Here is a 14,035-nt window from a genome sequence, read left to right on the forward strand (position 1 = left end):
GAAGAAGTTTGGCAACTTCATGAAGAAGAGCAACTCTAACTCAAGCTCTTCAAATTCTAATGATAAAAAGAAATCTAAAGCTGATGTTAAGTGTTATAACTTTGGCATTTTAGGTCATTACCAATCAGAATGTCGGAAGCCTAACCGTGAAGAGAAAAAAAATGACAATGAAAAGGAGTTGAAGTCTCTTATGGTAGGGGATGGGAAGAACAGACGAAACCATTGTGATTCTTACTTCTCATCCAACGACAGTGATGAAAAGGAGGTGGCGTGCTTAATGGCAAGAGAAGAAGAAGAAGATACCCAGGAAACTGAGGTATTTAACTTCTCCTCTGAAAAGTTTTCAAAGGAACAACTGGTAGCTGCACTAGATGACATGGTCATAGAGTACAGAAAGCTAGCAGAATCCCTAAACGAAACAAAATCTTAATCTAAAATGTCTCAACCAATTTTATCTCAAACTCAAGAATCAAATATTTTTGAAAAGAAAGTAGTAGAGATCTTATCCGAGAATGAGATGCTCAAGGAATAGATTCAAACTCTTTCTTATGAAAACAAAAGGTTAAACTATGTTGTTAGTGCTTGGACGAGGTATGGAGAAGCTGTCAAATATCAGATTAGTTTGTTGAAACCTGCTGGATCTAGATCCGGTTTAGGATTTGATGGCAATGACCCAAACTAGTCCTAAAAAAAGTCAAACTCAGTAACTGACAAGCTTAAGCCAATAAGTTTTGTCAAAGGGAGTGTGACTGATATTGAATCTGATCTGATTCATGAAGAGGTAGCATTGAAGAATGAAATAACTTATGTTCCGCCGAATGTTAGCTGGCTGAAAAATAAGTTAGATGCAGCCAGAAAGTCTGGCAATCTAAACATGACTTAAAGTCAAGGAGTTTTAAAAGAAAATCATCTTCAAAAGCTAAAGGATCAGTGGCTAGCAGGAAGGCGTCTGCTAAGTGAAAATCATACGCATTAATCACAACACAAAATGGGAAATCCATCAGAATAACTCAAGTATGAATTCCTAAGGGACTGATTGATCGAGGACCCAATTGAATGTGGGTACCAAAGTTTGTAAATATTTTCTTGTGTAGGTGATACAGGAGAGCTGCAGGAAGGAAGCATGGAGCATACTCTTCTGAGTATACATTTTAGGAGACAACCAATGGAATTTGCCTTTCTAGAGGACTAAGTGTTTTATGTTTTAAAAATATTTTTTGGTCTTAAGAACCTCAAAACATTTGTTTATTAATTTTGTTCTTCCATAAAATAAGAGGGAAAATTTATTATGAAAATAAAGACACGCGCAGACAAAATGCCTTAATCGGTCTATTAGACGAGGTCGTCTAAGAGAAATAGCATGTACTTAGACGTATGTTCACTTACACTCTATGCATCTAAGTCTATGTGTCTTGGTTAATAACCTGCGCTGTTAGACGTATACGTCTAATAGACGTTAGACGTTTTTATTACAAGAGCAAGTGGATGCTCACGTCTAACCAAACACATGTCTAATATGTGTTGTTCATTCATAATTAGACGTCGACGTCTAATAGACGTTAGACGTTTATGAGACACGTAATTAGACGCTTGCGTCTAATAGACCCATGCGTTTAATAGACGTTTAGTTTTCATAGATTGGTGTAGTAAGAAAAACGTCTAACTACGTTTGTATTAGACTGATCAAGGACAGTTGTCCCACGTGTTGTGATGTCTAATTTTTCCTGTTCAAACATAAACATATTCATCTCAAAATAACATGAAGACACGTGTCTTTCAAGTTAAGAGAGAATGACTAATATACCTTCAGAATAATGATGACTGCTTGGAGAGGACGTCTAATTTTAATGAATGGGTCCTACCTTTAAGGAAATATGACGGTTATCCCATACGACTCTTGGGAGTTTGTATAAGGACATTCTGCATGAGATTGAAAACGCTTTTTCTCTCTCAAAATCTCTTAAGAATCCTATATTTGTTCGATTTTCTCTCTAAGAAACCCTTTTTCATCTTGTGTCTGTTCATATTCTTTCAAAATGGGCAACAAGAGAATCACACTTGGTCATTGTACTTTGCAGGACGATTTCCCTTCTGTGTATATGTTCGATCAGCAAGATGTGGTCGACATGTTCCGATCCCTTGAATATTCCGGTCTCGGAAAATACCTCGGAAGGTTGTTCATATTCCTCGAAAAAGAAGTCATGGAGTTTTTCAAATAGGCGACGATGATCGGCGATTCCATTACTACAACGGTGAATGATACTGAAATATCTTTCAACGAAACATCATATGCGGAGTTCTTCGAACTTCCATCGGATGGGCACATGTTCAATCTTTCTCTTCCATCTGAAGTCACGGCAAAAATGAAGACGATTTTCTCAGCCGACGGCTCGGAGATTCGATTAAACGGGAGTAAGAAAGCTCTCAAACCCCACTTTATTTTGCTGAATGATGTGGTTGCTAAAGCGCTTCAAAGGGAGGCGGGCTCTTTTCATCTCTATAGTCAAGACCGTTTTGACTATATGACGACTATTTCTAAGGGGATTCAGATCAACTAGTCCTCAACCTTGTTCATAAACCTGTGCGCAACGATTAATCAAGAGAACAAGGAAAGTGTGAGTTTTGTTGCTCAACTTAGTCGTCTGCTGGAACATTTGGGGGTCCCCATGGGGGATTCTGAGCTGATCAATTCCACCCGAGTGTATAATGTATTCACCGTTACCAACACCCTTGTCCGAATGAAGAACAACAAGGAATCGTTGTCTGGAGCATCAAGCCAACAGACAGGAGGAATGTCTATTACTAGTTCCAAGCAACCAGCGGCTTCTATTCTGTCGACAAGAGCTAAGAGAACGAGAACAATCAATGAATTAGAGGCTAGTTCCACTAGTCTGAAAAGCTCTTCGAAGAAGGACTTTGGAATAGTCAATTCCCGAGTTAAGCAAGGTCCAGTTGAACTTGTTGTTGTCCCAATGTCTCCCCTATCTCTAGTCGCGAGTCAGTTAAGAAAACCTGTTAAGTCCTCCGCTTTAAGAGGAGATAAATCAAAGGCTCCTAGAGCGTCTAAGTCTGTGAAAGTATCGTCTAAGGTAACCCCATCTCAATCTCAGGTCGAAGTGCCTAAATTTTATGTTCCTGTGGTGGAACAAGATAAATATGTTTCTGTTCCTATTGTGGAACCTACTGTTGGGCCAACTGTTAAGCTAGTTGGTCCAAACATTGATAATCTTGACAGGACTCCATCTCTTGTCCGTGAACCCGAGTTTGTAGTTGCTGAAGCTACAATTTCTTTTGAACTAGAGAAAGGTACAGTTCTTACCCTTGCTGATGGTGATGCATCTGAAAAGGCTCTTTTTATGCCAGTCGAAGAGCCCCCTATTTCCAATCCTGTCCCAACAGAGTCCGTAGTGACTGGAAAGCTTGTTCAGTTAGAACCCACGTCAGGACTCTTTGTTAGACCCCTTTCTGCTCATAGTTAATGCGTTCCACAAGAAAGACTGTTGGAATCACGTTTGGGGAACCAAGGCCTACTTCAAAGCCTGTTGAGGTTATTGGAAAAGGGAAGGATGTTGCAACCGATTCTAATGAGGAGGTTTTTGAAACAACCTGCATTGTCAACCTAATGATGGATCAGGCCAATGTAAATGCTGCTAAAAAGATCGAGATCTTTGATACTTGGGTCTTGAACAGAATGTTTGTTAAGTATGATGAGGTTATCAAGGGTAAAGGCATAAACAGTCAATGGTTGAAGCTAGTCAGCACTGAAAAGAGAGTCCTGAAATGGGCTAAGACATCGAAAGTTTATGAAGCTCTTAAGAGAAAAGAGTTAGTTGAAGCAAATTTGAGAGGAAGAGCTCTCTTTCCGATTCTTCAAGCCAGAAGAGACAATTTCAATCCTCTTGAGAGGAATGCTAAGGCAGAGGAGAAAGCTCTGAAAAGACTAGACAAGATATGCAAGATTACATTTCTATCGTTGTTAGGTATGTTCATGGAGAAAATTGCTCCGGGGTTAGTCCATTTGGAAGTTCCTCAGATGAAGATGAACTTATGGATCTGTCCGATGATCGTGATGTTGCTGAAGATGAGCAAGTTGTTGCTCTTCTTATAGAATTGGGAAGTTTTTTAGCTGAAGAAAAACGTCTAATGGCCCAACCCAGAATTGAGCAAATTGTGGAACTCATTCAATCCAATCCCATTATTGAAGAAGAAGAAGTTGTTAAGGAACCTGTTCAAGCTCTTGTTACCCAGGAAAAAGAAGTGTTGGAGTCCCCTGTTCTCGAAGCAGAGGCTTCTCTAGAAAAGGAGGTCGAAGTTAGTCAGCCTGATAAAGCTCGATCTGAGGGGGAACCCTCAAATGACAAGGAATCAGAGAAGAGTTCCTCATCTGAAGGGGAACAAGCTAAAATTGATGAATCATCATAAGGGCTTACGTTGTCTCAATGTTTCATTCCAGGATCACCCAAGCCTCGGCCGTTTCTTGATATCAATGCTGCAAACATTCATGATGATGTTCTCAATCTTCCTCATCATTCAGATGGGTTTCCCAGTCCGGTTCACAAGGTACGTGAAGATTTTGTTGATGATGAAGAAGAAGAAAAGTCTGAAAGTGATTCAGAGAAGGATGGACTCAAGCAGTCCATACAAGTTGACACCCATATCCGTCCCATTCAGACTGCTCCAGCAAATTCTCAAGAGATTTCATCTAATGAAGGATCATCTGTTGGTGGTAAAAAGCTTATGAAGACTATGACAGCATTGATGGGAACTCTTTAGAAGAATATGGCTAAAATGCAATCAAATATGGTAAAGATTATGAAGACTCAGAAAGAAAACAAGAAGGAATTTGTCGATCTTCTTAAAACCCATAATGATATGGAGTAGACACTAAAGAGGAACACGTACGAGACTCATACCCTCAATAAGACATACACCAAATTTGAAAAAAACTTCTTCAGACGACAAAGCGATTTGATCGACTATGAAATGGAAAATGTCGTTGAACTCTATAATGAAGTTATGGATGGAATTAGCTTGCTTCGAAATCAGATGATTGAGATTCAAGGTAATATTAACAGAGTTAATGCTGAGCGGTTAGAATAGGCTGATTCCTTTGCAAGGAAGATTCAGGTTGAAGAAGATGCTAAGGTTGTTGCCGAGAAAGAGAAGAATCTCATTACTTAAGGCGATGACAATAGCGGCAGAAGAGGTGGTGGTGTTTCAACAGGCACCAGATCAAATCAAAAGTCAACCGGTGATGATAGCGATAGGCCAATCAAAAGAGGCGGAGGTCGTAGCGGTGATCGTGGTGGTAGAAGTAGTAGAGGTGGTCGTGGTGGCAGAAGGGGTGGAAGTGGTCGTGGTGGCCGTTCTCTCCCTCTATTTCAAAACCTTCTAACTAGTGAAGAATTCAGCTGTCAAGGATCTCGCTACCCAATCGACCCACTCGTGAAAAGGGAAGATCAATAATCTTTTTTCTCCTAAACTATCTTCTGTTACTTTGTGAACTTGGTTCTTTAAACTTGGTTTCTGAATATTGGTCTTTGGGAACTTATTTCTGTAAGACTGGTGAACAAGTTTGACTTTTTCTTCTATTGGATGGATGTTTATCTCTTAAATTGTGCAAAGTTTTAACATCATCATCAAAAAGGGGGAAATTGTTGGGTCAAATTATTTTGACTAAGGGTCAAAGTACTTTGACTAATGGAATTTTGATGATGAGTCGGTATAAAACTTAAATTAAGCCGTCTAATTGTTTTTTGGTGCAGGTGTATCGAAAATATGCTATATTAGACTAAGTCTGAATGAGGTTCATTAGACATATTGGCTATTAGACGCGTTGAGTTAGACGTGCAGTCTAACAGATGTAGTTAGACGTGTAGTCTAACAGACGCAGTTAGACTTGCAGTCTAACAGACGTAGTTAGACGTGTAGTCTAACGAACACGTAGTTAGACGTGCAGTCTAACGGATACGTAGTTAGACGTGCAGTCTAACGGATACGTAGTTAGACGTGCAGTCTAACGGATATGTAGTTAGACGTGCAGTCTAACAGATACATAGTTAGACGTGTAGTCTAACGGATACGTAGTTAGACGTGCAGTCTAACGAATACGTAGTTAGACGTGCAGTCTAACGGATACGTAGTTAGATGTGCAGTCTAACAGGCATAGTTAGACGTGCAGTCTAACAGGCATAGATAGAAGTGCAGTCTAACAGGTGTAGTTAGACGTGTAATCTAATAAGCGTAGTTAGACGTGAAGTCTAACAAGCGTAATTAGACGTGCAGTCTAACGGATACGTAGTTAGACGTGCAGTCTAACGGATACGTAGTTAGATGTGCAGTTTAACAGGCGTAGTTAGACGTGTTGTCTAACAAGCGTAGGTAGACATACCGTCTAACAGATGAGAGTTAGACGTGTAGTCTAACTCCTTCAGATTAGTCTGAAGGGATGCGTAGTTAGACGTGCTGTCTAACAGAGATGAAAGTTAGACGTGCAGTCTAACTCCTTCAGATTAGTCTGAAGGGATGCGTAGTTAGACATGTCGTCTAACAGAGATGAGAGTTAGACGTGCAGTCTAACTCCTTCAGATTAGTCTGAAGGGAACCGTAATTAGACCTGTCGTCTAATCCCATTAGACCAGTCTAATCAATCCTGATATTATACGGAGCATCTAACTTCATTAGACTTGTCAGTCTGAGTGAAAAACGTCTAATGCCATGCTTAAGCAGTTGCTTGAAGCTAGCATCCGTCTACCCACGATCAACTAGTTGTATGCTACTCTTGCTCCACTTTTTCAGTGCAGATCAGTTCGACAGCCAGTTGCAACCAATTAACTAATGCTACGTAAGCAAATATTCTTCTCACTACTTGTTTCTTGCAGGACAATTCTAGAAGAATATTTGGCGCACTACCAGATTAGAACGACCACGATCCTGGTGTTTAGAGTCTGTTGTACCTGTGTACTATGGAGGTGTTCCAATGAAAGTTCGCCACGTGTCATTATAGAATATTCGATCGTTGGTACCTGCTCCTTATTTAAATATCTTCAAGGACAACAGAAGAATGGTCGTTGGACACTGAGAAATACGCATACAAACAAACTACTAAACTTACAATCTCACGAATTGCTTTCTTGCCTTACTGTGTGTATATCAAGAGAGAGAGAGAATCAAAGTATTGTCTAGCTAAGTGATATTCTTCAATATGCTGTAAGTTGAATAGAGTCTGTTCTGTTCAATGGTGAGCTAGCCGTGCAACTGTATTTTATTCTAAGAAATGTATAGTGAATTCTTCCGGTGGTTGAAGAAGGGGTGACGTAGGAGAGTTTGCTCTGAACATCCATAAATAAACTGTAGTGTCATTTATATTTTGTCATCTTCTCCTTCTTTGGTTCTTAGCTTCAAACCTGAGCAAATGTTTCCGCACTTGAATCGTTCAAGAGTTTGTAAGGGTTTGTGAAAAATATAAAGTGATTTAAATCCCTAGCAAGATTTCTATCAAATCGTTTATCCGAAGTCGTCATCAATAGTCAGACCCCCGTCTATCGATTACGTCGATCCTATTAAAATCCAAAATTATTTTTATAATTTTGGAACCCAAACCATTTTCAAATAATTCTGAAAAGTTAGAAAATGATATTTAAATATTTTTGGGATATTTCTCGATCAAATATTTTGGCTAAGTCCCCGTTTGTAATTTATTTTTAAATTTTAATACTTTTCTGATACTTTTCAAGATTTTTACTCCTTATATCAACGCAATTGCAAGTAATCCCTTTTATATAATTTTGTACAATTATTTACATAATCTAAATTTATCCTTGTTTAGGACCCTTGACTACTAATTAAATGAAATAAATTTTATAAACAAAAATTATGATAGCCAGACTTTTACTTTAAATCAAATCTGTCATTTGGTGGGTGCGGAGGACATAGCACGAAAGCCCTTTCCAGAGCGTAACCAAATAACGAACCCTTATGAAAACTCTAGTATAAAGTATGTTTATAAACGTATATATTACTGATTTTTCTAAAATCATTTGGTGACTCTGTTGTCAAATAATTAATTTTTAAATTAATTATGTTTAATTAATTTAAACTAGATTTCAATTCAAATCATTTTTTGATTATAACAAATCTCCAAATTATTAAAATTTATATAAAATTAATTATTTTTTCATTTCAAAAGCTCCAATGTACTTTAAAAATCTTTTAAAATAATGTTTCATTTTAAAAAGATGACTCGAACGCAAAACAAGGTTAAAATGCATCGAACCTCGAGTCACCCCGGGATACCCCGTATTGCCACGTGTTATTCGACATGTGCTAAGTTACGGAAGAAACCTTTTTCCTGGGGTTACAGCTTTCTTGGCGACTCTGCTGTGGATAATTTAATTTAAAAATAAATAAAACTCTGGCTATACAAGTTTTTTATAACATTCCAGAACCTTCATAATAGTCCACCTTTCATGGTTCATTGCCTTAAAGGGTACCTAGACTTTATCCTAATAATTGTCAGAAACCCAAATGGGTATATCACCCAGGATTATATAAAGAAGTATCTGACCGAAACTCTGTATTTATATGAATTACGTGAAGATCGATCATAGCGGTCTATGATTGATATATGTTGTGTGAGGAATAACTATGTACCTGGAATCGATCCCCTTTTGGCTTTGATACATCCGTCATGATGCGACTTTAGCGACAATGGAAAAAAATTCCAAACCAAACCTTGACTAAACCTTAACACACAAAACCTTTTTTACTCTACCCATTCGTTGTTTGATATCCCCAAACAACAAAGCCTCGACAAGTCAACATGTATGTGCTTATTTAAAATATATGCATACATCTATAATATATATAATAAACATATCTAAGGATTTTCTTTAACAAAATCAAACAACATGTTTGTCAAGTTGATTATACAATCGTAGTCTCCAAAAATGTCCATGTAGGCGGATGTTGCGTTGGTCCTCTAAATCAATGACTTTTATGCTAACGAATAAAATTATCGATCATATGGCCTCATCCCTGAGGTTCATCAACTTCAAACTAAACTCCACCTTCATGATGGAGATGCAACAAAGGTGGAACCCTGTCAAACGAGTTTACTTCTTCCGTGAAAGATCTATATGCCCAACATAGAAGAATTCCGGACTATTCTTATGACGGACAACAAAAATGTTTTACACTTAAGGTCGTTCATATACTCAATTCACATCGGAAAGCTCTTACATGAAGAGTACAGATACTTCAAAGTTACATCAAATACTATCATCGCGAAGATATACATCGATTTCCAGACTTGGACCAAGATGGAAATAAGAAATTGAGAGATCCCTCTGACTTTAGGATCATCTATGATAACGATGTTAATTCTTCTAACTTATTTCTTTCTAATACCAACAAATGGTAAGCCCTTCTCAAGAATCATTGAGGTAGCACACAAAATACGAAGAGGCAACAAAGATCCCTCTAGTGTTATTCTAGAAAAAATGCTAATGGGACTAAACAGCTCAGGTATGTCTTCTACTATGAGTAAAAGGGGTTCCCATTGATTCTCTATATCTGGCTGCTTGACAAGTTCAAGCACCTACCGCCAGTTCTACCTGATGACATCATGTTCCCTTTTATCCAATATAAAAGAATGAAGAAAGCCTTGCATGAATTACCGGTATAAAGTAATGATTTAATCTGGGACATTCTCCCATGGTATCCCATCAAGAAAATGACTTTCATGATATATGACAAGCCATTAATCATGCATATGGGTTTGGAATGGGTTACTTACTACTATACCCATAGTTTGTTCAAGCATTTCGGCTAAAACTTTATCGAAGCTGCTTTCGTTGTGGATAAACCCATTGATTGTAGGACCCATGCAGGATATCTCGAAAAATAACATGATGCATTCCAAATGAATATCATGTCAAAGCGAATGAAATACCTAGAACACATTCTCAAACAATACGAGAAAGTTTAGAACACTGAAGTAGAAGACGATTCTAATGTCGAAACAGACTACAACTGGACATGAAGATTTTCATTTCCATCATGCACTTTTTCCTTTTTAGACTCTCACCGTAAAATATCAACAAAAGAGTCTTATCTATAACAAACTTTGCGAGTATATTTATATACGAATCTATGTTTGTTTTAATCGAATCACAAAAAGAGATCCTCATTCTCTAGGATTCATATCATATAAATTTATATTTGTACTTTTGTTAAACATGCAAATCCTTACCTCTCTCCCTTCGTAGTCGTAGTCCACTACAACAAACTAGTACAACCCTACGAAGAAGAGACCCAAAAACTGGACGTTTTATGCACCAACAAATGGTTGAAGGAACTCCAAAAATGCACCAACAAATGGTTGAAGGAACTCCAAAAACTGATAAGGTTATAGTATCTCTAACTGAGTTTGCTGAAGTGAAGGTTACTCTTCAACAAGTAACAGAACAATTGGCAATATTAACGAGTTTGATGACCAATACTGCTATTTCTGTTCAAGATCATCCATCCTTATCACGACAATCACATCAAACTGTCCCATATATCGTCACACTAATTAGGATTAACCTTCAAACTCGTCGCAACGTGGAAGAAGCCTCTCTCTATGAGGAGCCTGAAGATTAGGATAATAGGTCAAACAAAACCCAACTGGAATTTGCTGATAACCCCAACGTCCAAGAAGGCGTAAAACAAACGATTATTCCTCCTACGGAATAAAAGGTCTAAATGGCTTAGTTGAATGTCAATCGATCCAAGTTCCAAGTTAACCTGAATCAGTTGACTAAAGGTAGCATTGATGAACACCATGATTGAAAAAATACTATGAAACTTCTAAATGATTAATCATTTGTTTGGGATAAAACTACCGTCTTTATCAAAATACGTAGAAAAGAGTAACCATACCGCTTTCTTCCAAATATATATATATATATATATATATATATATATATAATGGCTATGACACCTTTATATCTGGGAGAACTAACATTCCTCCATCTATTTCTATAGTACTTAGATGATGCAGCCTTATGTTGGTATCACCAAAAGAAGGTAGCATACCCTCAAACTATTGATGAACTCACGCCAACCTTTATAGAATGTTTTAGCATGCATCTTAGCTTCGAACGGCCTAAGAAGAAGCTCAAGAACATGAAATAAGGCGTGAACGAGAAATTTGCAATTTTCATCAAAAGATGGAAGGTTATTGCTGAATAAATTGATTCTTTACATTCTCAAGACAAATCAATATGATTTTGGATAATATTAACTCCAGATATTCTGTTGGATTTGTTGTTAAAACATTCCAAAATATGAAGAAACTCATTAACACTGGTAATAACATTGACGAAGCCTTTGAAAAGGAAAGGAAGGAAGGTAAAATTATGAAGACATATATTGTTCTTCATCGACCTTAGAGAAAGGACAAAGTCGAAGTTCACTAGGTCATAGTTTCCTGACAAGCTCCGGCCTCTCCAAAGCAAGTCCAAGAAAACCTATGTTGGTTAAAACAAATGTCCCAATGGCATCTATGCTGCCAATACCAAAGGCCCCGATGCCTCCTAGAACTTTTGATGACTTGGGTATGACCCTGAGTCAAGCTCTTACTCTCCTCCAACAAAGGAATCTAATCAAGACCTTAACTTTAAGAGAGATGGTAAAGAGTTCCTTGGAAAGTTCGAAAGTGCATGGTGTGCATACCATCAGCTGAAAGGTCACTCTATTAATAAATTTAGTACCCTTAAGCACTAATGTCAAGACCTGATTGATTAGAAGATTATCCCTAAGCTCAAGACTAGCAAACATCATCTAGCTGGACTTGTCAGTATCAACAACGAGAAAGACCGTCTATTATCTAAGAAAGATAATGAATAGATGTGAATCAAATTATTCGAAATCTCAAAATGTGTGTTGGGTAGTTACATGGGTCACCAAAAAATTGAGACATTATATGAAAGTCCATCTTATCAAGTTGGTATCTAGGTTAGATCCCATCCATTATTTATTTCAGCGAACGTTGTTGTCGCCTAGACTTTCTAAATGGATGATGATGATTTCTAAATACAATATTACATACACGGTTTAGAAGTCTATTAAAGGAAGCATTGTTGCAGACTTCCTAGACGATCAACCCATCATTATCGAGCCTTCCTATAAACTCGACTTTCCGGATGATAGTATAGTGATCGTCACTTCAGACACGTGGAAGTTAATATTTGATGGAGCTTCATCTAAGCATGTCTAAGGAATTGGAATTCTCTTGATAGATCCCAAAGGCACATATAACCCCATCTCTATTAAGTTAGAATATTCCTTGACCAACAATGAGGCGAGTATGAGGCATGCCTTTCATGTCTCAAAATCGCATATGAACGAGGAGCTACAAAACTAGACGTAGTTGGCGACTCCAACTTGGTTATATCCCAAGTCAATGGAAAATGGAAAGTACGAGGGGAAAATCTTAAACCCTATCATACATATCTACTCTAATTTATCGACAAATTCGATCACGTGTCTTTTGTTCATGCGCCAAGAAGCCAAAATCGCTTTGTTGATGCTTTGGCTACACTAGCAACCATGACCTAAATCCCTGTTGGAATTAGGGTCAAACCTCTAAAAATTTGGAAGAAACAGAAGCCTAATTTCCAAATTGAATTGGTAACCTCCATTCATGTTCCCACCAAACCATGGTTCAACATTTTTCAAAAATACATTGAGCATTGAGAATATCCGTCCCATTTTCCAGCTAAGAAACAAAGAGCCTTGCAGTAGTATTCCACTAACTATGCTTGGATAGCTAACAAGCTATACAGACGATCTTTTGATGGTCTAAACTTGTTTTGCGTCGATGATCACATAGCACGACATATCATAGAGGAAGTACACGTGGAAGTATATGGTCCACATATTAATGGACTAGCTCTTGCCAAGAAAATACTTCATTTAAGGTATTATTGGCAAAATATGGAACAAGAATATGTTAGCTATGTAAAAAGTTGTCACTAGTGTCATATCTATGCTGATCTAAAACATACCCCAACATCGTTGTTTTACAGTATGACATCACCATGGCCTTTTTCTACATGGGGCATTGATGTCATTGGAAACATTTATCCCAATGCATCAAATGGGCATGAGTTCATACTCGTAGCTATCGACTATTTTTTAAATGGGTCGAGGCAGCGTCTTACAAGATTTTGAAATCTACTCAAGTAGAAAAATGCATTGCATCAATATTATTGCTAGATATAGAGTACCTTATGTCATTATTCCAGATAACAGAAAACACTTCCAATGAAAGGTTTTATCCTTGCTCAAAAAAATCAAAATTGAGCATCATAAATAATCACCTTATCGACCCCAAACTAATGGCACAGTCAAAGTAGCTAACAAAAATGTGATTAGAATCATCAAAAAGATGAAAAGCACATACAAGGATTGAATGAGAAATTTCCATTTGCCTTGTGGGGATATCGTACGATAGTTCGGACCTCGTCAAACGAAACTCCCTACTCTCTAGTATACGGTATGGATGTCATACAACCTATTGAGGTTGAAATCTCTATAATGAGAGTCCTTTTGGAGTCCAAGTCATGGAAGAAGACTATGTAAAATCTCGATATGACTAGTTGACGTTAATGGAAGACCACAGGTTGTAAAATCTCGATATGACTTAGAAATTGTAAAAAAACAATATTATACTCAAAGTTTATAATTTTTCGAGAAGGATGTCATGGAAATGTCTGATTGCTCGGATTTTGAGTATCTATGAAAAGTGACTTTGGATTAGCCTATATTAGGTTAGAATGGGCCAGCTTCGTTTGTTAATCGTTCATTTCAAATCTCTCGGTCTAGCAATTTGGTGTGATTGTAATATTAGACCGGGCACATTAATTTTAATTATTTAGGTGTAAAAATAGGGTGTCTATAAATATATTATATAATTTTTTGTAAAAAATTTTATTTAAAAAAAATGATATAAATGGTGTACAACAGAAATTCTCTAAAATTTAACAGG

This window comes from Impatiens glandulifera, chromosome 3, assembly GCF_907164915.1.
Source record: "Impatiens glandulifera chromosome 3, dImpGla2.1, whole genome shotgun sequence".
Lineage (NCBI taxonomy): Eukaryota > Viridiplantae > Streptophyta > Magnoliopsida > Ericales > Balsaminaceae > Impatiens > Impatiens glandulifera.